The sequence below is a fragment of the Carettochelys insculpta genome, chromosome 4 (assembly GCF_033958435.1).
Source record: "Carettochelys insculpta isolate YL-2023 chromosome 4, ASM3395843v1, whole genome shotgun sequence".
NCBI classification, from domain to species: Eukaryota; Metazoa; Chordata; order Testudines; family Carettochelyidae; genus Carettochelys; species Carettochelys insculpta.
The window spans coordinates 3,259,268-3,279,975 of NC_134140.1; the positions used below are offsets into that span (position 1 = coordinate 3,259,268).

At 54.0% G+C, this 20,708-nt stretch overlaps 1 protein-coding gene and 1 long non-coding RNA gene across 3 annotated transcripts in view; both read right to left on the reverse strand.

The window, feature by feature from the left end:
* PAIP2B (poly(A) binding protein interacting protein 2B) overlaps positions 1–4,752 on the reverse strand; it is a 45,434-nt gene extending 40,682 nt beyond the window's left edge. The window contains exon 1 of one of the 2 annotated variants that reach the window (XM_074991645.1): positions 4,648–4,752. The gene's annotated coding sequence lies outside the window, so the exon portion shown is untranslated. The remainder of the gene's footprint in view (positions 1–4,647) is intronic. The other variant, XM_074991646.1, reaches the window with a different exon arrangement.
* A 3,054-nt stretch (positions 4,753–7,806) lies between these two features.
* LOC142011915 (uncharacterized) lies at positions 7,807–15,395 on the reverse strand. The gene is made up of 3 exons (XR_012645214.1): positions 14,847–15,395; positions 14,487–14,539; positions 7,807–8,174 (listed from the first exon to the last, which is right to left on the reverse strand). It is a non-coding gene; the product is annotated as an uncharacterized LOC142011915 (long non-coding RNA).
* Between the last annotated feature and the right edge of the window lie 5,313 nt (positions 15,396–20,708).

The following is a 20,708-nucleotide window of genomic DNA, read 5'->3' on the forward strand; positions in this document are numbered from 1 at the left end:
GGTTAGAGGGGACACTCACAACATGTAGGCCTGGGGGGATACATGGCTCCGAGCCTCCACGACAGGCAACAGCTGCCTTGTCAGGCCATCTGCTCCCCCAGCTGCAGAGGCACCTTTCGCTAGGCTGCCTGCAGCTCTCAGAACAGCAAGGCCCCCCCTCGCTGGGGAAGAAGATTCCTTTCCTGCCGTGGAGACAAGCCAGTCTAGCAGGTCTTTACTGTTTGACCTACCCTCGATATTACGCTGCTAGGTGCAACCACACACTGGCAGCGGAGGCGCAGCCTCCAACTCACTGCTCCAACAGCAATGGTTCCATCGGGTCTGTGATGCAGAGGAGTGACATGGCACCTCCATCCAGGCGGGGACAGCGGTTTGCACACGCACTGCCTACTTCATTGCAGTCTATTACTGCACACAGGTGTGCTGGGCAGTTCTCACCCAGCAACAGTCCCCTTGCCCTGGGTAGCCTGGACAGCCTCCTACACGATAAACACTGAGGAGCTTCATTTTTCCCAGTGCTGCGACGTCACTCAGGGTTCGTCTAGTTTGCTTACTGCGAGCCAGCGCGGACAGCAGCAGTGTGACTAGAAAGTCCTAGTGCCCCAGAGATCCCTCAGAGGCGTCTGCTGAAGTTACCGCCAGTAAAGCAGTTCAGGTTGGCACTTCAGCATCATACAAAGGCACAAGAGACCTCGCAGGGCAGTGGTGGCCAACTGTCTGCAGACAGCCTGCAACAGGTCCCTCTTCTCTCTCTCTGCTCACCCAGAAAGCCTCGGAGATTTTTAAAAAAAGCTGCCATTCTGCAGAAACCAAGGGAACCACCCGAGAAATCCTGCTTCCAGGAATTGACACCTGTAACCCCCCTGGCCATCTGCACAGGTGCCAGCAGACACCTCCCAAGGCTCTGTCCAAAGCATGCTCTCACCCTGCAGCAGGCAAGAAGGCACGGCTCAGCAGAGCTACACAGCTCTTGGCTCTCCCCAAATCTGGGCTAAATAAAGGGTTTCCATTTTGCACATCTAAAACTAGCAGAGCCACAACCAGTTCAGCTTGTTTTCCAACACTATGGTCATCCTTAGGCTCATGGCTACAGAGCGTCACACAAACACTCCCCTCTGGCACCCCGGGAGGAGCAATACGGAGAAACTCTGGAAGGAGCAGTGGCCATAGGGGCCATGATCAGGACACAGCCTTGCTGAAGGAGCAAGACAGGAATATTCTTGAGGCAAGGGGAGAAGTAAATCTCAAGATCTCCAAGGGCCTCCTGAGACGTTCGTGGAGAAAGCCCTTTTACAAGGGCAGCAGGTCCACAGAGCGCTTCTGGGCCTCTTGAAAGCAGTGCAGGGGAACTTAGGTTAGGCTGCAACTGGTTTAGGACAGATAGATGGCTGCTTACCAGCCCAGACAGGGTGATTGGGGAGGAACTTTCACAGTTCCATCCCTTGATATCTCCTATCTCCACCTGAGCCCCTAAGTCCTGCACAAAAAAGTCCAAACTGCAGGAAAGTGAGATTTGGAGGAAGCTTGAAGGTGGCCAAAAAGAGATCAAGTCCCCTTAAGAGACGCGTATCCCAGATCGGGAATTTCCGGCAGGGCTCTCCCCAGCCACGTTTCTAACTGCCAGGACGGTCCCACTCCAGAGCAACATCCTGTTTCTAGCGTCAGCCCTTTACACCAGCTAGCACAGTTAAGGCCACCAGGCCCATGCTACTTCTTCAGGGATCCCACATGGGTTAATAATACAGGCCAAGGCAGCTTATCACTGGCTCAACCCTCTGGCCTAGCAACAGATATCTTGGATGCATCTGGTGAAGTGGGTCTTGGCCCACGAAAGCTTATGCTTCAAAATATTTGCTAGCCTATAAGGTGCCGCAGGACTTCTTATCGGAGGGGTAGCCGTGTTAGTCTGGATCTGTAACAGCAACTAAGGGTCCTGTGGCACCTTATAGACTAACAGAAAAGTTTTGAGCATGAGCTTTCGTGAGCACAGACTCACTTCAAGTCAAAACTTTTCTGTTAGTCTATAAGGTGCCACAGGACCCATTGTTGCTGTTACAGGACTTCTTGTTGTTCTCAAAGATACAGACTAACACGGCTACCTCTGTGATACTTGGGTGCTGTTAGCATCTCCTGTGGCTCCGGTCCAGAGGACGGCACTTCAGCTCCCGAGTTATGCTGGATGGAACAATTAGGGGCGGGTGTGTGTGTGTGTGTTCGTTCCAGAAATCCTTCCAATTCCGAAATCTCATCAGGCATCCAGAAGACTCTCTCAGAAGTTACTGAGCAAGACACTTGGAGAGCCCTTGCCACTGTGCAAAAACCAGCCCAGACCCATACAACCGGGGTAGGGGTAGCTCAGTGGTTTGAGCACTGGCCCCCTAAACCCAGGGTTGTGAGCTCAATCCTCAAGGAGGCCATTTAGGGATTGGGGCAAGTAGATGTCAGGGATGATGCTCAGTCCTGCCAAGAGGGCAGGGGACTGGACTAGATGACCTCCTGAGGTCCCTTCCAGCTCTAGGAGATGTGTATCTCCAATTATATAACCATGGCCCCAGCCCAAACGCCTCTTGGACAGCATCACCATTTCAAGCTGCTCTTCGAACATGCATCCAGAGCCCACAAGGAGAGTAAGACGGGGTCTAAGTCTGCCAGTCTTGGCTCCCAGCTCTGGTAAGGGAAGCCAAACCAGGAGCTCAGCTCTTTCAGACCCACCCCGTTCTGTCTGCTCACTGCGAGAGCCATTTTGCCAATTCAACTAAATACGGACTATAATGACCCACATCACCACGTTCTAGGGCAACCAGCAGCGCTCCCCGTCAGCTGCGCACTTGTGCAGCCACTCAGGAGAGATTCAAACGCCATCCAGCGGATTAGCAGAGCGCCCACGGCTAGGCTGTGTATTTCTACTGCTGGTGCACATTCGCACGTGCTTCACTGCTCATAAAAAACATATTCCACACATGGACGGAACAGAAAATCTGCACCTGGATGGAAAAGACGAGGGAACACTGGCAACCAGCCCAGCTTCAGGTGGAGGCTCACAGATGAGGCAAAGGGGGTGGTAATAAAGTAAAGCAGCAAGTAAGCCCCCCAGGGAAAACTCTAGGGTGAGTCACAGAGTGCTCAGCAGAGGAATGTCACGTCCCCTCCCGTCCCACCCATCTCCAGGTTAAGGAGACAGAGCAAAGGGAACCCAGGTTAGGAGAAAGGGGAGTGCTACCCAAAAGGGGCCCAGGGGGTGTTGGGGGGGTTGATAGGACAGGCAGACACCAGTGGGAGTGCCAGGCAGCACGACTGGTCCTAGGAGGAAGGGGCAGAGCTCAGGCAGGGCTAGCCCTGGGGAAGGGAGGACCCCAGAGAAATGTCATGGGGGAAAAGAGGAGGGTGTTCCAAAGAAGGGGCTGTTCCCTGGGGGATTCTGATAGCACTGGGATGGAAGGAACAGAGCTCAGTGGCTGGCCGCTGGTCCAGATGGTGCATCCCCAAAGAAGGCAGTCCCACGGGGAGGGGCCAAGCTCAGTGGAGGAGTATTAGTACTCCCCATGGGAATCCCAGGCAGGGAAGTGGGGGGGGCAATAACCGAGAGTACAGGAGCCAGTCCCAGGGGTGCCAAGGCACAATGCCAGTAGCAGGTGGGCAGTGGAGCAGAGTCCACAGGAGACATGAGAATCCCAGGCAGGAGAGCCGGAGGTGGGATCCCCAGAGGTCCATGGTGCGATCAGTCAGAGAGGAGGGGGGCTGCTGCAGGGGGCGTGGGAGCACAACAGAAGGGCTGGCCGGGGGGGAGGGGGAGCAGAGAGAGAGCGGGGGAAGGAGTGAGCGAGCCCAGGAAAAAAGTACCTGGTCACCCTGCTGAGAATGTCAGGCAAGAGAGCTGGTCCTAGGGGCACCTTGCAAGGCAGTGGGGCAGCCCCGGGGGTGAGGGGGCAGGACACAGGCTCCGTGGGGGGACACAGCATAGGCTCAGGGGCTGGCTGCAGCTCGGGGGGGGGGGGGGCAGGACACAGGCTCCGCGGAGGAAGGGGTGCAGCTCGGAGGGGGTGGGGGGGGAGGACACAGGCTCCGCGGAGGAAAGGGTGCAGCTCGGGGTGGGCGGGCGGGCAGGACACAGGCTCCGCGGAGGAATGGGTGCAGCTCGGGGGGGGACAGGCAGGACACAGATGTGGGGGTGCAGCTCGGGGCGGGGGGCAGGACACAGGCTCCGCGGAGGAAGGGGTGCAGCTCGGGGGGGGCAGGACACAGGCTCCGCGGAGGAAGGGGTGCAGCTCGGGGGGGGCAGGACACAGGATCCGCGGAGGAAGGGGTGCAGCTCGGGGTGGGCGGGCGGGCAGGACACAGGCTCCGCGGAGGAATGGGTGCAGCTCGGGGGGGGACAGGCAGGACACAGATGTGGGGGTGCAGCTCGGGGGGGGGGCAAGACACAGGATCCGCGGAGGAAGGGGTGCAGCTCGGGGGGGGCAGGACACAGGCTGGGGGGGCAGGACACAGGCTGGGGGGGCCAAAGGGTGCAGCTCGGGGGGGGGGGCCGGACACAGGCTGGGGGGGCCAAGGGGTGCAGCTCGGGGGGGAGATCCGGGGGGGGCAGTACAGAAACTCCGGGGCCAGCAAGACCCAGAGGCGGGGGATAGGTCGGGGGGGGGCACCCACCTGCCCGCGCTCCGCCTGCACCGCAGGGGCCGCTCCGCTCCGCTCGCCACGCCGCTCTGCCGCCACACGCACACACACACACACACCTCACTGCTCGCTCCGCACGCCCGGCCAGTGGGTTACCGCCCCGCCGCGCGCACCTCCGCCCCCCATTGGTCCGCCTCTGGGGCCGCGGGCCGCCCCCCTTCCCCATTGCTTCGCATCGCGCGAACACTTTCTTTCCATTGGACGACGAGGCTGTCGCACAGACCACCCCGCCTTCGGCCCTCCCCCGCCTCTCCATTGGCTCCTTGGAGCAGACTCTTGCATCCATTGCTCAGTGCTTGCCCCGCCCTCTCCCTCAGGACCGGCCGCTCATCCTTATTAGGCCGCATCACCTTACTCCGCTTTCTATTGGGCTAGAGGCCTGTTACTCCAACTAAATTTCCAATCCCGCCTCGAGAGCAAGCTCATTGGTCCTTCCAGTACCGCTCCACCTATCCAGACAAGGGAAAAAGGAAGAGGGCGGTGCTTATCCATCAACGGTCGCATTCCACGATTGGGTAGCTCAATACTTCTCCCACGTGGGGCCGGGGAGGGTGGAGCTGGAACGCTCGGGCAGCGTTGGGAGCCCCCGGTGTTTATAGTTAAACCGCCGCCGCTCAAGGCGCAGTTTTACTGGATGAAGCGGCCGTCGGTCAAAATCAGATTGCTCAATCAGAGCAGGAATTGTAAGGATACGGCCTTCCCACCAGAGCTGGGTTTTGTTCCGAGGCCGGTGATTGGGGAGGGGGAGGAACAGGGCGGGTGCAACCGTGCCAGGGGCGTCAACCACCTGGTCGGACTATAATGCGAGGAGACGTGTCGCTGCTTTTTGCGCTGCTGAAGCCCCACGAAACCCCATCGCTTCCTCCTCCGCCGCCACTGCTCCCCGTCCGCCGGGTCCCCCCCTCAGAGCCCCCCGTCCGCCGGGTCCCCCCCCCCCCGCCACTGCTCCCCGTCCGCCGGGTCCCCCCCTCAGAGCCCCCCTCCTCCCGGCCGCTGCTCCCCGTCCGCCAGGTCCCCCCCCCCCCAGAGCCCCCCCTCCCGGCCAAAGCTCCCCGTCCGCCGGGTCCCCCCCCAGAGCCCCCCCTCCCGGCCACTGCTCCCCGTCCGCCGGGTCCCCCCCCCCAGAGCCCCCCTCCCCCCGGCCACTGCTCCCCGTCCGCCAGGTCCCCCCCCCAGAGCCTCCCCTCCCGGCCACTGCTCCCCGTCCGCCGGGTCCCCCCCTCAGAGCCCCCCTCCCCCCGGCAACTGCTCCCCGTCCGCCGGGTCCCCCCCTCAGAGCCCCCCTCCCCCGGCCACTGCTCCCCGTCCGCCGGGTCCCCCCCCCTCAGAGCCCCCCTCCCCCGGCCACTGCTCCCCGTCCGCCGGGTCCCCCCCCCTCAGAGCCCCCCTCCCCCGGCCACTGCTCCCCGTCCGCCGGGTCCCCCCCCCTCAGAGCCCCCCCCCCAGCCACTGCTCCCCGTCCGCCGGACCCCCCCTCAGAGCCCCCCCCCCAGCCACTGCTCCCCGTCCGCCGGACCCCCCCTCAGAGCCCCCCCCCCGGCCACTGCTCCATGTTCTCTGCCCCCACCCCCCTGTACTGCGCCCCATCCTCTTGGCCCCCCCATCACTGCTCCCTGTTATCAGCCCCCCCACTACTGTGCCCCATCCTCTGGGCCCCTCTCACAGCCCCCCCACCACCACTGGTCCCTGTTCTCCACCCCGCCACCACTGCCCCCCTGTTCTCAGGCCCCCCTGCCTTCACTGCTCCCCATCCTCTGGGCCACCCTCACTGCCCGCCACTGGTCCCTGTTCTCTGCTCCACCTTCTGCCGCTGCTCCCCATTCTCAGAGGCCCCATCCCTGCAGGCCCTCACCACCACTGCTTCCTGTGCTCAGGGTCTCCACCCTGCCACTGCTCTTGTCCTCCCACGGGGTCCCCCTCTGCCACCTGGGACCTCCTTTTAGTCCCCTGGGGCCCCCACTCCTCCAAGCCCCCCCATCACTGCCCCCAGCCCCAGGCCCTCCAACTCCCTCAGTGGGCCTCCATCCTCTCAGGGGCACCAACTGTCTCTGCTCCTGGGCCCTTCTCCCTGTCACCAGGGGCTCCCACTCCTCCAGGCGCCATCTGATCCCTGCTCCTGAGCCCCACACTCTGGTCCCTGCTCCCAGGCTGAGGAGCCCACTGATCCCATAACTTCTGCCTGCCCAGGGGGCAGAGGCATCACTGGGTGGTCAGGTGCTGGGGTGCCCCCTCTGGCCAGAGAGCACTGCCCTAACCAGTGGAGCCACCTGACAGGAGATGCTAAGGAGTTGGTGTAGCATGGAGGTGTGCTTCATGTTGTTACCTACCAGCTGTGTTTTTGGGGAACCAGAGCATGACCGCCTGCGAGGCCTGTGCTCTTGGGGAGCCAGGGAGTGATACTCACGGAAGACAATTTCCCTTCCAGTTCTATGAGATGTGTATCTTCCCCCAGGCCTCTGCTAGGATCAAAGACAAAGCACTGAAACTGGCAGGGGTGGGCACACCTAAATCCTACCAACAGCAGTGATTGGATTGAGGAAACACCCCCAGCCTCATCTGCTTTGAAGACAGAACGGAAAGACTTCTCGATTAGCATAATGAATGTAGACCAGCTCTTCCAAAGTAGGAACCCCACTGAACTCGGGGATGCCGAAAGCAGAGAAGCACTGCCTGATGGGAAATCTCTGCTCCAGATGCTAAGGAACCCAGGCCTGCTCAAAGGGCCACAGCTTGGCACTGCCGTGCAACTCAGCTCACTGAGTACACTCATCCCTCATTACATGAGTACTTTACTTAAGAGTACTCACTAAAACAGGTATGGGAGAGAGAGCGGTGTTTGTATGTTTGAGAACAAGAAGAAGTCCTGTGGCACCTTATAGACTAACAGGTATTTTGGAGCATAAGCTTTCGTGGGCAAAGACCTGCTTTGTCAGATGCATGAGTATGCACGCATCATGCATCTGACAAAGCGGATCTTTGCCCACGAAAGCTTATGCTCCAAAATATAAGGTGCCCCAGGACTTCTTGTTCTTGAAGATACAGACTAACACAGCTCCCTCTCTGATACTCAAGATGCTAATGATTTTTTTAGGAGAGCTGATCTGAGAGAGAATGGTCCACTGCACACTATAATTGGCTGAGTCAAATGCTTTGCTCATGTTGATGACACTCATGTATAAGGTTTGGTTTTCTTCAGAGAAGAAAGGCCTTCAAAGAAGGTGGGTCACAGCTGCACAAACAACTCCACCCCGAGTCTCACGATCTGGGAGAGGGAGCAGATGCCGTGAGATTTCAGAGACGCACTGATCGTCATTCTCTTCAAGAAGAACAAGTCGGACTTTGGAAACTAGCATGGCATCTCCCTCCTGGCAACAGCAGGGAAAATCGTAGCTCGCCTCCTTGCAAAATGACTCCTGCCACTCTCAGAAGTTTTCACAGGATCCCAGTGTGTCTTCAGACCATTCCGAGGAACAGCGGACCTGATCTTCACCTCCTCGCAACTGCAAGAAAAGTGTTGTGAAAAAAACCGAGCCTTATACATGAGAACATAGTGGGACCGATTGTAATCATGTGCAGAGGCTCGGGCATTGAATGATCGTTGTGAGCATCCGTATATGTTACTAGAGCCAAGAGAAAGCAATCAAAACAGAAGCTTGGAAATCAGCGACAGAAGCAGTGCGGGACACAAAACTACCTGGGAAAGGCAGACTTAGAAATTGTGAGCTAGAGACCATGTGAGCATGGAGTTGTTTGTTCCTATTGCATTCAGGGAATTTTGACTTTAGGTACACGCTGTGTTAATAAGCAGGTTTGCACCAAAGGAAGACCTGGTTCACACCAATTTTCCACCTAACAGAAACAACCTGATAAGGCTCCACATATTAGGCTAACTGCTCACGCCAAGGGCAACAGTATTTTAACCTTTTATTGTGTAACTGGACATTCTCATTCTCCACATCTATGCCCCAAATCCTGTTTTGAATCCTGCTAAGCTGCTGACCTCAATTACACATTGTGGTAATTGGTTCTGCAGGCTAATTGTGCATTACGTAAAAGACGTCTGTCGTATCTAGTCAGCAGAGAGACTGAATTGGACGAATTGAATAGCTCCAAACAGAACAGTGCTGCTTAGATGGGTTTTGTCCTTCACCTTTTTAAAAAAATGCGCAGGAAATTGCTTGTGAAGGTGGGGTTCAGGTCAATCTGAGTGCCCAGAAATCAGGAAACATCAGAAGTGAAGGTTGCTCCAGAAACGCCCATTTGGCTTCAGTGGAGCAGGCTGGATTTCCTAGTGCTGCTTTTCTTCCCGTGTATGTTGATACACTTCACTGCCCCTCCTAGCTCAAGGTGCCACTCAGCCCCTGTCCTCCACAGGAGGTGCCCAGCAACTCCAGGAGTCAGTTCTGAGAGGCTTAAGGGCAGCAGGCAAACTGGTGCTTTCTAAACAAAACAGTGAAGTGCTGACTGCTCGTGTTTGGTTAATTACTAGTGCTTAACTTTGTGTGCCTGCAAACAGATCACAACCATTGGGCTCTTGGTGTGCTGAGAGCCCTGTCTGTCCTGCTGACCTGTTTTATTCCATTGGTTGTGTGCTTCCCGCTCTGTCTGTACCTGTTGTCTCTTGTCCGATACTTGGATTCCAACATCAACCCTCTTTTAGTTCTTTGTTTGTATAGTGCCTCCCACAACCCCTCACCTTTAAGGCCAAATGACAGCTAATACCCCAGGCCCTTGAAAGCACACTTCAATCACTCAGCTCTCTCTGGAACTCTAATTTAATTCAGCATTTCCCAAACCTTGTTCCGCATGATGTGAATAGGTATTCCACAAAAAAAGTTGACGCTAGTGATATTTTCCCTTCTAAAATATTAAATAAGAAATTGTGTGTATCAAAAGTACTAAGGTATTTGACTAGTATTTAGATTGTAGATATATTAATATTTATAACACATTCGTAATAGTATAGTTATGTGACTGCAGCAAGGGAGGTTTAGGTTGGACATTAGGAAAAAGTTCCTAACTGTCAGGGTGGTCAAGTACTGGAATAAGTTGCCAGGGGAGGTTGTGGAATCTCCCTCGCTGGAGATATTTAAGAACAGGTTACATAGATGTCTATCAGGGATGGTTTAGACAGTACTTGGTCCTGCCATTGGGGCAGGGGGCTGGACTCAAGGTCCCTTCCAGTCCTGGTATTCTATACTTGATTCTATGACTCGTGCTAAAAGAGAAATGCAAAAACACTCTTCCCATTAAAAATACTTAAATGTTTCGTATTTTTATTTTCCAGTAGTTTTCTGAGTTTTCTGTAAAAATAAATTTATTAAAACACAAAATTTAAAAATATTATCTCATACCTAATTTGTTTTGCATTTCTTTTTCTTAAAATTTTTGCTTAAGCTTTAAGGAAGGACAGTTCTTTTTTGAACAATATTGTCCTGGCTTATTTTGTACTGAAGAATGACACTAACCATCCTTGTTTTCAGTGGATATATGGATGTTTTGTTTGCATTTGTACTTCATTTTTATACTTTATAGGGCTGCTAACCCAACTCGTATCAGAAAGACATTAGCTGTTCATTCAGATGATTTTCTCTTGTTGTTTTTGGCTCTGTGTAAAATAAAAGACATCTAAAAATTAAGTCTTAAATCAGCTTTTGAGCGTTACTTATGGCAATTTTTCTGTATGAACCCTGCCCTGGACCAGCATGTCTGTGTTCCATCAACATATTCCAACCCCCAAAGTGTTCTGTGGCCAAATTAGTTTGGGAAATTCTGATTTAATTAGATCTAACACAAGCTGCGCCTCCAGAGGGCAGTGTTTGAACTTGGAGCTTAATATTATTGTATGTATTCTTGTAAGTTTCCTGATTGCTACCACATGTGGGGTGATAATCAATAAGTATAGAGAAAACCACGTACCCTGCCCCAAGGAGCTAATTTGACAGACACAATTCCCTTGCTGCTTCTCGGTGGAGGAGTTGTGTTATGGCTTCATGGGAAGATACAGCTGGAAGGTGCTTCCCTACCTTCCTCACTGCCTCTGGGGAAATGTTTTGATCTTTTATATTGAAGAAAAGGCCAAGAGACGCTGTCAATGTGCGTGTGGGACAGAGAAGAGAAGACATTCTGGGGCAGTTTCAATATAACCAGAACAGAGCCAGTCCTTCAGTAGGGGCACACTGTGCACCAGCCTCATTACTATCAGGCAGTTTCGTACTAAAAAAGAGAGCCCGTTTCCTGCCCAGCCGTCATTTACACTGGCACCAAAAGGGGTAACGTTCTGCCAGTTGAGAATCTCCGCTTTCACCCACGAGAAAGGAGAGACGTCAGCTTTGCAGAGATGCATACTCCAGCACATGGTGAAAGGCCAGGATGGGAGACAATTGCAACTCCAAAAACAACAAGAAGTCCTGTGGCACCTTCTAGACTAACAGATATTTTGGAGCATCAGCTTTCGTGGACAAAGACCCGCTTTGCCCACGAAAACTTATGCTCCAAAGTATCTGTTAATCTATAAGGTGCCACAGGACTTCTTGTTGTTTTTGAAGATACAGACTGACACAGCCACCTCTCTAATGCTAGTCACAACTACAACTTTGTGAAGTGACTTGGGTGACACCTGTGTCACTCCTGATGCATCTGATAGGACTGAAATGGAAATATACCTTCTTTATTATGGCAATTGATAGGTTGCACTGCTCAAGTTGCATTCAAAGGAGTGATAGCTGACTGCCTTGAGCATTAGCCTGCTAAACCCAGGCTTGCAAGCTCAATCCTTGAAGAGGCCATTAAGGGATTGGAGCAAATAAATGCCAGGAATGATCCTGGGTCCTGCCCAGAGGGCAGGGGACTGGACTAGATGACCTCCTGAAGTCCCTTCCAGCTCTAGGAGATGTGCATCTCCAATTATCTTATCTAGATCTCAAAAACCATCCCAAAATCATGATCAGCCCTATTTTGCAGTAAGGGCAAGAAACCTAATGCTGTCCTGCTGTTAACACTGCAGCATTGCCTTGTGCTCCTGTCAGCTAGTCAGTCTGCCTCTTGTCTAACATTTAGAAAGTTTGCTTTTGGGGGCGGAGGCTGTCTTTTTGTTCTGGTTTGTCCAGCACTTGGTGCACCTGGCACCTGGGCCATGGATAGGGCTTCTGGGGGCTGTGGCAATATAAACAGTAAACAATGTTGGCCAGCAAGTCAAAGGCAGTATCATAGTATCGTATCATAGGCATCCTTCAGTCTGCATAGACTATGGATCGCGCCCTTTAAAGTTTCAATTGAGGACTTCAATTACAACGTCTATTGTGACTGAAGACCCACACGAGAGTGACAGTCCTTGCTGCATCTGTTGCAGATGTGGTGGGTGTCTGGCAAGTCCTCATTGTGCTTTCTGTGCGCTTGCTTCTCCTCTGCTAGCTGTCTGATCTTCAACTCTCCCTTCTGAAGGCCCTTGTGTAACCCCTGCCTCCATCTGCTGTTGTCGTCTGCTAGTTCTTCCCAGTTGTCCAGCTCGATGTCTACCTCTCTGAGGTCTCTCTTGCAGACATATTTGTAATGCAACTGGGGGGCGTCCAGGAGGTCTTTTGCCAGAGGCTAGCTCACCATACAGGATGTCTTTTGGAATCCTTCCATCATTCATCCTGTGGACGTGGCCAAGCCAGTGGAGTCGACACTGCCTGAAGAGGGTGTGCATAGTTGGGATTCCAGCTTGCTCGAGGACGGCGGTGTTGGTCACTCTGCCCTTCCATGATATTCCAAGGATGCACCTGAGGCAGCGCAAGTGGAAGACGTTCAGCCTCTTTTCCTGGCGGGCATACAGGGTCCAAGTCTCGCTGCCATAAAGGAGGGTGCTGAGGATGCAGGCTCTGTAGACTTGCATTTTGGTGTGAGTGTACAGCTTGTTGTTGTTCCACAGTCTTGCTGAGTCTGGACAGAGTTGTGGCTGCTCTTCTGATCCTCCTATTTAGCTCAGTGTCCAGCGACAGGGTGTCAGTGATGGTGGACCCGAGGTAAACAAGCTCGTGGACAACCTCTAACGTATAGTTGTCAATGCTGATTGATCAGGATTCAGCAACATCCTGACTGAGTACGTTCCTCTTCTTTAGGCTGATGGTAAGCCCAAAGTCCTTGCACACTTTGGAGAACCGATCCACCAGTTTTTGAAGCTGGTCTTCTGTGTGAGACACTACAGCAGCATCGTCTGCGAACAGCACGTCTCTGATGAGGACTTCTCGCACCTTAGACTTAGCTTTCAGCCTTGCAAGTTTAAACAGTTTCCCATCAGATCTTGTGTGCAGCAAGATGCCCTCTGTTGAAGATCCAAAGGCTGCTTCAGGAGGAGTGCGAAGAAGACCCCGAACAATGTCGGAGCAAGCACGCATCTGGGAAGGGAAGTCAAAGGCAGTGGTGAGACTAGAACCCAGGAGTCCTGGCAAGCAGAGTCTCACCTGACGCAGTTTTACCCCCCTGTGGTACCAGCACTCGATCCGTTAGAATTGCTCCCTGAGCAGTAGCAACAGGGGCGATCGTGGTGAACAGAGCGGCGGGTATCGTCCCATTGTGGCTTCCGTTCAAGCACTGCAGGGAAGAGATGGCCCTCGAAATCAGAGCATCGACTGGCCCATCGTCTCCTGCCTCGGGCAGGACGACACAGCTGAAATATCCAGCCCCCATGTGTGGGCCCTGTGCCAGCTGAGAGAGGATGGGGCACAGGCAGCAGAGTTCCCATCCCAGGTGCACAGAGGGAGGAAGGGCGCTGTGCTGCGGGGCAGAGGGGGGAGGTGTGGAGCAGCAGGCGCTTGCAAAGCAGTGTGTGGGAAGGAGCGTTGGCACAGATCTACAGCCAGAAAGGGTCCTGAGTAAGTCCGCCCTTCTGCTCAGAACAGGCCTGAGAGTTTCATCCTGTATTGAGCCCTGGGACTCGTCTCTGCCCAAAACATCTTCCAGAAGGGCAGCCGGTCTGCCTGGAACAGCAAGAGATGGAGAACCCACCACTTCTCTTGAGAGTCTGGTCCAATGCTCATTGTCCCCCCCATTGAAAACCAGGGCCTTACGCTTCTGATATTGTCTGACTTGAGCTTCCAGCTGCTGGCTCCCATTCTGCCTTTCTCCACTAGCCTAAAAGCCCACCCCGCCCGGGGTCAACTCCCTGTGACAGTACTTGGACACCATCTCAAGTCACCCCTCAGTCAGCTTTTTGAGAAACTCCACAGCTCGAACTTTTACGTGTCTTTTTCTCCAGCCCTCGAATCTCTTTGGTGGCTCTTTCCTGCACCCCCTCCGCTTTGTCCACATCATTCTTAAAACGCAGACCCCAAAACTGGACGCTGTATTCCAGTCTCAGGATCTTCAGTGCCACATGCTGAGCAAATCCCACTTTCCAGTGCCGACTCCCCTGATTGTACAGTCCAGGAGTTTGGCCTCAGCATTGTATTGACGCTATGCACCATAGAGATCAACAGGAACTGGGGAGGTACCATGACTCCTTCCCCAGATTCGCTCTCCAGGCAGGGTATTTCACTGAGGTTCTCCCTCTCGCTGGCTCTTCCATGGGGATCCTGTGACACTCCCAGCTGCGGAGGCAAAAGTTTGAGTACCAACCTCTGGGCAGATGGTTAAAGCCACGGGCACAACCTGCAAACTGGTGGTGAGCACTACACTTAGAGTTTGCCAACCAAGTGCAAACCCTGTAGGTGCTTTAACAAGCGTTACCGCAGAGTCACAGAGAGTCAGCTTGACCCCCAAGCCAGCGCGTCCCTGACACCAAGAATCATACTCTTCTGTTTACTCCTAATTCCATCAGACCAGTCACTTACCTCAAATTGATGGCACTCTGAGTCTAACACCAAGACAATGCTCCCAGCCAATCCTAGAGTAAATCAAACATATTCAGTTTAGGAAACGAGAGATTTACAAGGTTGAGCAATCAGAGACGGACATATGAACGAGTTCAACAAGAAGTCCTGTGGCACCTTATAGACTAACAGATATTTTGGAGCATAAGCGTTTGTGGGCAAAGACCCACTTCATCAAATGTCTTTGCCCACAAAAGCTCATGCTCCAAAATATCTGTTAGTCTATAAGGTGCCACAGGACTTCTTGTTCTCAAAGACACAAACTAACACGGCTCCCTCTCTGATATATGAAGGAGTTGTGTCTTAGGTTTCAATAAGCACCTGTAATCAGCAAGCTCTAGTTGTCCTTTAGGGTTAACCCAGGCTGAGCAGCTGGGGATCTCTTGCTTTTTTCTAGAGGTACCCTGTCCCCCGATGTTCCTAGTTCTTTTGGCTTGGGGCTTTTGTCTGCCTCCTGTCTTGTGCTCTGAGCTGCAATTCAGCTGCAGGGAGGAGTCCATCTTATCTTTCCAAGGAACAGAGCAGAACACCAATACAAGTCTTCAGTCTCTTTTTTTCTCTCCATCCAGATGTGAGGAGGTTCCAGTAGTAAAATCCCACCAGAACTCACCTGCTGTTGATGGGTGGGAAGAGGTGTGACTATTTCACTCTGCTTTTCATCCTAATTAACATCTCTCCTGCACAGCGATTCTGACTGTCCCAGAGACTCACACGTCTGCTCAAAGATGATACTGCGATATGGCAGGAGTTGGACGAATGCAGGCAGCCACTCCGTGGAGTCCAAACATTCAACGCTTTCTTAATACTAATTTCATTAATATTAACCAAGTAATGAGTCAGACGGATTCCAGCTGTGTCTTTCTGTGGCCAATCCAGCCCAGGGGATCCTGGACTGAGCTGGCACCTGGCCTGCCAGTGACACAGATCCTGTCTCAAGTTTAGCTCCATATATGGAGAAGAGCTGCCCATCTGTTTACATACACATCCCTCTGTCGATCTACTGCCGAGGGGGACAAACTACAGCCTACATCCAGCCCATCCACCATTTAAATCCAGCCCTCGAGCTCCTGCTGGACAGCGGGGTCTGGGGCATCCTTTGCTCTGTGCTGCTCTACATGTACTGACAACCAGAGGGCTCTGTGTGCTGCCCCAAGCAACACCCCTGCAGCTCCCATTGGCTGGGAACCACTGCAGGGGCAGCGCCTGCAGCTGGGCAGAAAGCAGTAAGCAGAGCCACCTGGCCTTGCCTTGGTGGCCAGGTGGGAAGGGTGAAGTAAGGAGCAAAGTGAAGGCTTCTGGGAGGGGACCTCACTCAAGGCCTGAGGCTCTGGTGACAAGGTGCATGGAAGGGCCCATGAGCCTGGGTGGTCACACTCCCGGTGCAGGGAGAAGTGGAGGGTCGGATGTGGGGAGGAGGATTAGGTGGGGGTGGCAGTGCTATGCCACCTGTACCTTGTATGGTGCTTTGCAGCTCTGGGTTACTCTGCTTCCTCAGTTTGCCTCTAACCTTCTCTTCCAGGGCTCCTGTAGAAAGCCAGCCCCAAACAGGAGGCCAGGGACAGACACTTCTAACAGGGGTCAGGATGACCCATTTCCCTGCAGCTGTTGCTTCTGTGGCCATTGCTGCACTTCACAGGGGCCTCTTTCCAGCAAGAGGCAGCCTTGGTGTCTTTGAGGAGTTTGTTGTTCATCCAGCACCGTAATCAGGACCATGGGCTGCACTGTACTAATAACGGGGAGCTAAAGGGGACAGCAGAGCTGTCCCCAGGCTGCAAACTGACACTGAATTGTCCAGGGAGCCATTTACTGTATCTGGCATCTCTGAGCTGTTCATATGGCACCCACGGGGCACTGGAACAAGCAGCAGGCAGCAAACAGCTCACCTGATCTAAAGGAGACTCCCAATTAGCTGTTTGCAGTACAGGGGCTTTGGCACTATGGAAGGTCATGGCGCAAGCTGGATGTAAACAGGCAGATGGCACTGAGAGGTCAGCAATGGACAGGTGCAGGGACACGGGGGGAGGGAAACAGCCAGCGAGAAGAGAATCAGCTCCCTGGCTTCTCCGGGGAGGCCAAATTCTTGGCTCAGGGCAGTTTAAAAAACTGAAACCCAATCAGAGCTGGAGAACATGTCACTCTCTGAATCCCTCTCTCCTGTCAGCCCAGAGCCTCTGGTTGACAGGCAGCTGCTCTGGCTTGAGAGGGCCCTGCAGGAAGAGCTCTTGGAGAACAGAGAGCCCCTTGTCCGGAGGACTCACCGGGGAGGGCTGCTGAGCTGGAACATCCCGGGCCTGCCACCCCGCCCAGGGAGCCGGGGAAAGACGAGGGTGCTCAGCTGGGAAAGCTGCCTTGTGTTTACAGCTCGTGGCATACAGAGATTGAGAGTGGTCACTCCAAGGACAGCCAGGCTGCTTGGAGTCCAGGTGCTCCAGCCCAGAGAGAAGCCAAGGCTGGGCAGTTTCCTGGCTGGTCAGGCTGTAGGGATCCTTCCAGAGTCCATCCCTTCACCCAAGGCAGAGGGCATTCCCTGCTGGATGTCCATCTCTGATCCCTTGAGGGAGTGAGGTGGTGGCATTTGGAGTCTTTGCTGGCACTGGTGCATTGACGCTCCGGAGCTCCTGGAGGGCAGCCGGGAATTCCCGTGGGGGCTGTCCCTGCAGCTGATCACCAGAAAGTTGCAGGAAAGGACGTGCCCCCCGGGAATGCTAGAGCCTCGTCTCGAATGGGAAAATGCAGCCCAGTGCCAGAGCAGTGGGCAGCCAGGGCGTCTGGAGCAGAGGCAAGAGGCCAAAGAGGGTAGCACACCGCAGCCAGCAGCCCTTGGACCCTCTCTGATGGTAAGTGCTGCTCCCTCCTGCGCTAGAGAGGAGCAGCTCCCTGCAGGGAAAAGGGACACCCTGAGAGCCCCAGCCCCAGTAAGGGGAAGGAACCCTGTCTCTGGGGTACTCATCCATTTGCTATCACACCCAGGGCAGGAGTATCTACCCGCCTAAATCTGTTCTTGCCCAGGGCCCCTTCTTCTCCGTGTGCTGGACAAAGGGCCAGCTACCTATGGACGTCACCCCTCAGTGCGGTCCCAAGGCCCTGAGCTCAGGGACCAGCCTGGAGACCCAGTGTCTGTCACCCAAGAGCTGTGGGGCGATACAGCCCTTGAGCCAACCCAATCCCCCGGGGTTCAGGAAGTGCCATAGATTTTCCCTCTGAAGCAGCCCCTGTCCCGAGATCAGCCCCGCAGGGGGCACAGGGGTGGTGGCTTTGCACTCTTCCTGCTCCCTGCCCCCACTCTCCCCAGCTGTGGGGAGCCATGCTGTGATGCTCTCCTATGAAATCCCAGCTGCTCTGGGCTGAGGAGAGGGGCAGGAAGCGTGATCAGCCCCCTGGAGCATTCCCAGGGGCTTGGAAGAGGAGGATGCTGTGAAGAACAGCTCACAGCTGTACAGCTCCACACATGTGGAAGACTCTGCCCAGGAAACCCAGGCTCAAACACCCCCTCCCCAATGGCTGCAGAGTCACTCCCCAGCCTGGCCAGCTTCCCCATGCCTCTGTGTCACCCCCAGCTCAGGCCTGGGGGTGCCAGCTGAGCAGTGCCAGAGGGTCAGCAGAGGACACAAGCAGCTACGGCTGCAGGCTGCTCAGTCTCTTGTTTCTGGGTAGGTCGCAGTCCCCTGCAATGTTGTCCTGGGACCCAGGGTCTCCAAGCTAACTGGCTGCATGGCCATCATTCATTCCGCCCCACACACGGGCACTCCGAAACATGCCAGCCTGCCCTGTGGCCAGGACCGGGACCTGATATGCCCCAGTGCTGAGCTGTGTCCTGGAGGAAAAGAAGCACCTCTCCCCTAGAGCACCATGAGGGAGATGTGGCCCCATGCACCCATCGACCCTCCTGAACAACGGAGACTTCCCTCCTGAGCAGGCCAGAGCTGCGGGGCTGCGGCTTTCAAAGCCAGCATCTCAGCTGTGCTGGGGGACCCATGAGGGGAAGGCAGAGGCAGAGGAGAGATGTTGTTATATGTAGGCCAAGGTGAGCTCTTCCCCTGGGGGAGAGTCATGTGAACCCTCCCATCTCGCCCCAAAGGGTCAAATCTCTTTGGGGGCAAGAAGAACAGATTGGAACAGCTTTGCCAAACCCCACCTACCGTGGGAGGGGTCGTAGTGAGGGGCGTATCTTATTCTGTGATCCCCGGTCTGCCCAGCAGGCCACAGCCTGGCTGGAGTGCTGATCTGGGACAGCCAGTCAGCCAAGCCTCTGGCTGTATAAAGATTGGGGTGTTCCCTGAACCCTCTGTAGCACTGTGCTCACATCCCAGCTATAGCTGAGCAAAGAGTTTCGAGGAGAGCTTTTGAAATGATTTAAGATGTCCCTTTTTACCCAAGCTGACTTTTTAAAGGTGTCCTATTTCCAGTCATTCTGCCCCAGGCTTGTTTGTTGAGTTTGTTTCTTTTGACAAAACCTCCGCTTGAAACACTTCCAGGTTTGGTTTTTCTCTTTGGCCGTCTTTTCCCTCCTCTCTCCATCAGGCGCAGGGCAGAGGAAGGGGGAAAGGAAGGGTAACGGTGTGTGGGAGGGGGAAGGGAGACTAAACATTTTGAATGCCAGAAATTTTCTGTAAAAAGGGTTTTTGGGGAAATGTTGCCGAAACAAAAGATGGCTCTTTTCTGACACCTCCAGAACGCAAATTATTTCAGGGTTTAAAATATTTCAAGGAGACTCAGAACACTAGAACTGGAAGGGACCTTGAGAGGTCATCAAGTCCAGCCCCTGGCCCTCACAGCAGGAGCAAGCACCACCTAGATCAGGGGGTCAGCAACCTTTCCCAGGCAGACTGCTGAAATTTCACCTTTTGACCTCTATGGATGGTGCCAGTCCCAGCGATACTTTTTAAAGTCACTAACAGTCCCACTTACAATAGCTTCATTCAGAAACAGATGAAGATTCAGAGCTGAGCCAGTGAGGTGGTGGTTGGTAGCCTTAGTTGTCAGTCCACAGGCTTTGAGCAAGCTCCCAGCTGTGTAGGGGAGGAGGCTGGGGCTGAGCTCCCACCTTGCAGGCTGATGAAAATGCTACCCTTGGCACCAGTGCTGGGGCTTACTGACCTCTGGCCTAAATCATCCCTGACAGATGTTTCTCTGACCTGCTCTTAAATATCTCCGGTGATGGAGATTCCACAACCTCCCCAGGTGATTTATTCCCCTGTTTAGTCCCCTGACACCTACAAAGTTTTTCCTAATGTCCAAGCTAAACCTCTTGCTGCAATTTAAACCCATTGCTCCTTGTCCTATCCTCAGAGGTAACAGAGAACAGTTTCAGAGGTAGCCATGTTGGTCTGTATCTTCCAGAACAATGAGAAGTCCTGCAGCACCTTACAGACTAACAGGTATCTTGGAGCATAAGCTTTTGTGGGCAAAGACCGGCTTCGTCAGATGCATGAGTGGGGGCAGGGGGAGGAGGCTTTCCAGAGGGGTATTTAAAGAGTGGGGTCCCAGTAAAAGGGAGGGCCAGAGCTGACAAGGTCTATTCACCAAGGTGGAAATGGCCCATTATCAGCAGTATGTATCAAAAGAGGAAAAAACAAGTCAGATCAGACAGGGGGATATGGCCCACTGTCAGAGTCATCTCCATATTAGACTGTGACAGTGGGCCACATCCTCCTGTCTAATCTGACTTGTTTTTCCCTCTTTTGATACATACTGCTGATACTGGGCCATTTCCACCGTGCTGAATAGACCTTGTCAGCTCTGGCCCTCCCTTTTACTGGGACCCCACTCTTTAAATACCCCTCTGAAACCATCCCCCACTCATGCATCTGATGAAGCGGGTCTTTGTCCACGAAAGCTTATGCCCCAAAATATCTGTTAGTCTATAAGGTGCCACAGGACCCTTTCAGGTACTTGGAAGCTGTTATCAATCCTTGCTCTTTTTTTTTTTTAACTCACTCTGTTCTTTGGTGTGTGAAAAACAGACCTGTTACATAGGCTGTAGGGCTGAGGGGCAAGGACTGCCTCTGGGTTCTATGTACGTACAGCACCTGGCACAATGGGATCTTGGCCTGTGGCCAGAGCTCCTAGGCGCAATAGGAACGCAAATAATAACAACGAACAGTGCTCAGCCCTATGGCTGGAGAGTTTTCTACGGTGCACAAGCCGACGAGCCAGATCACTGATTTACGGAGCTTCAGGCCC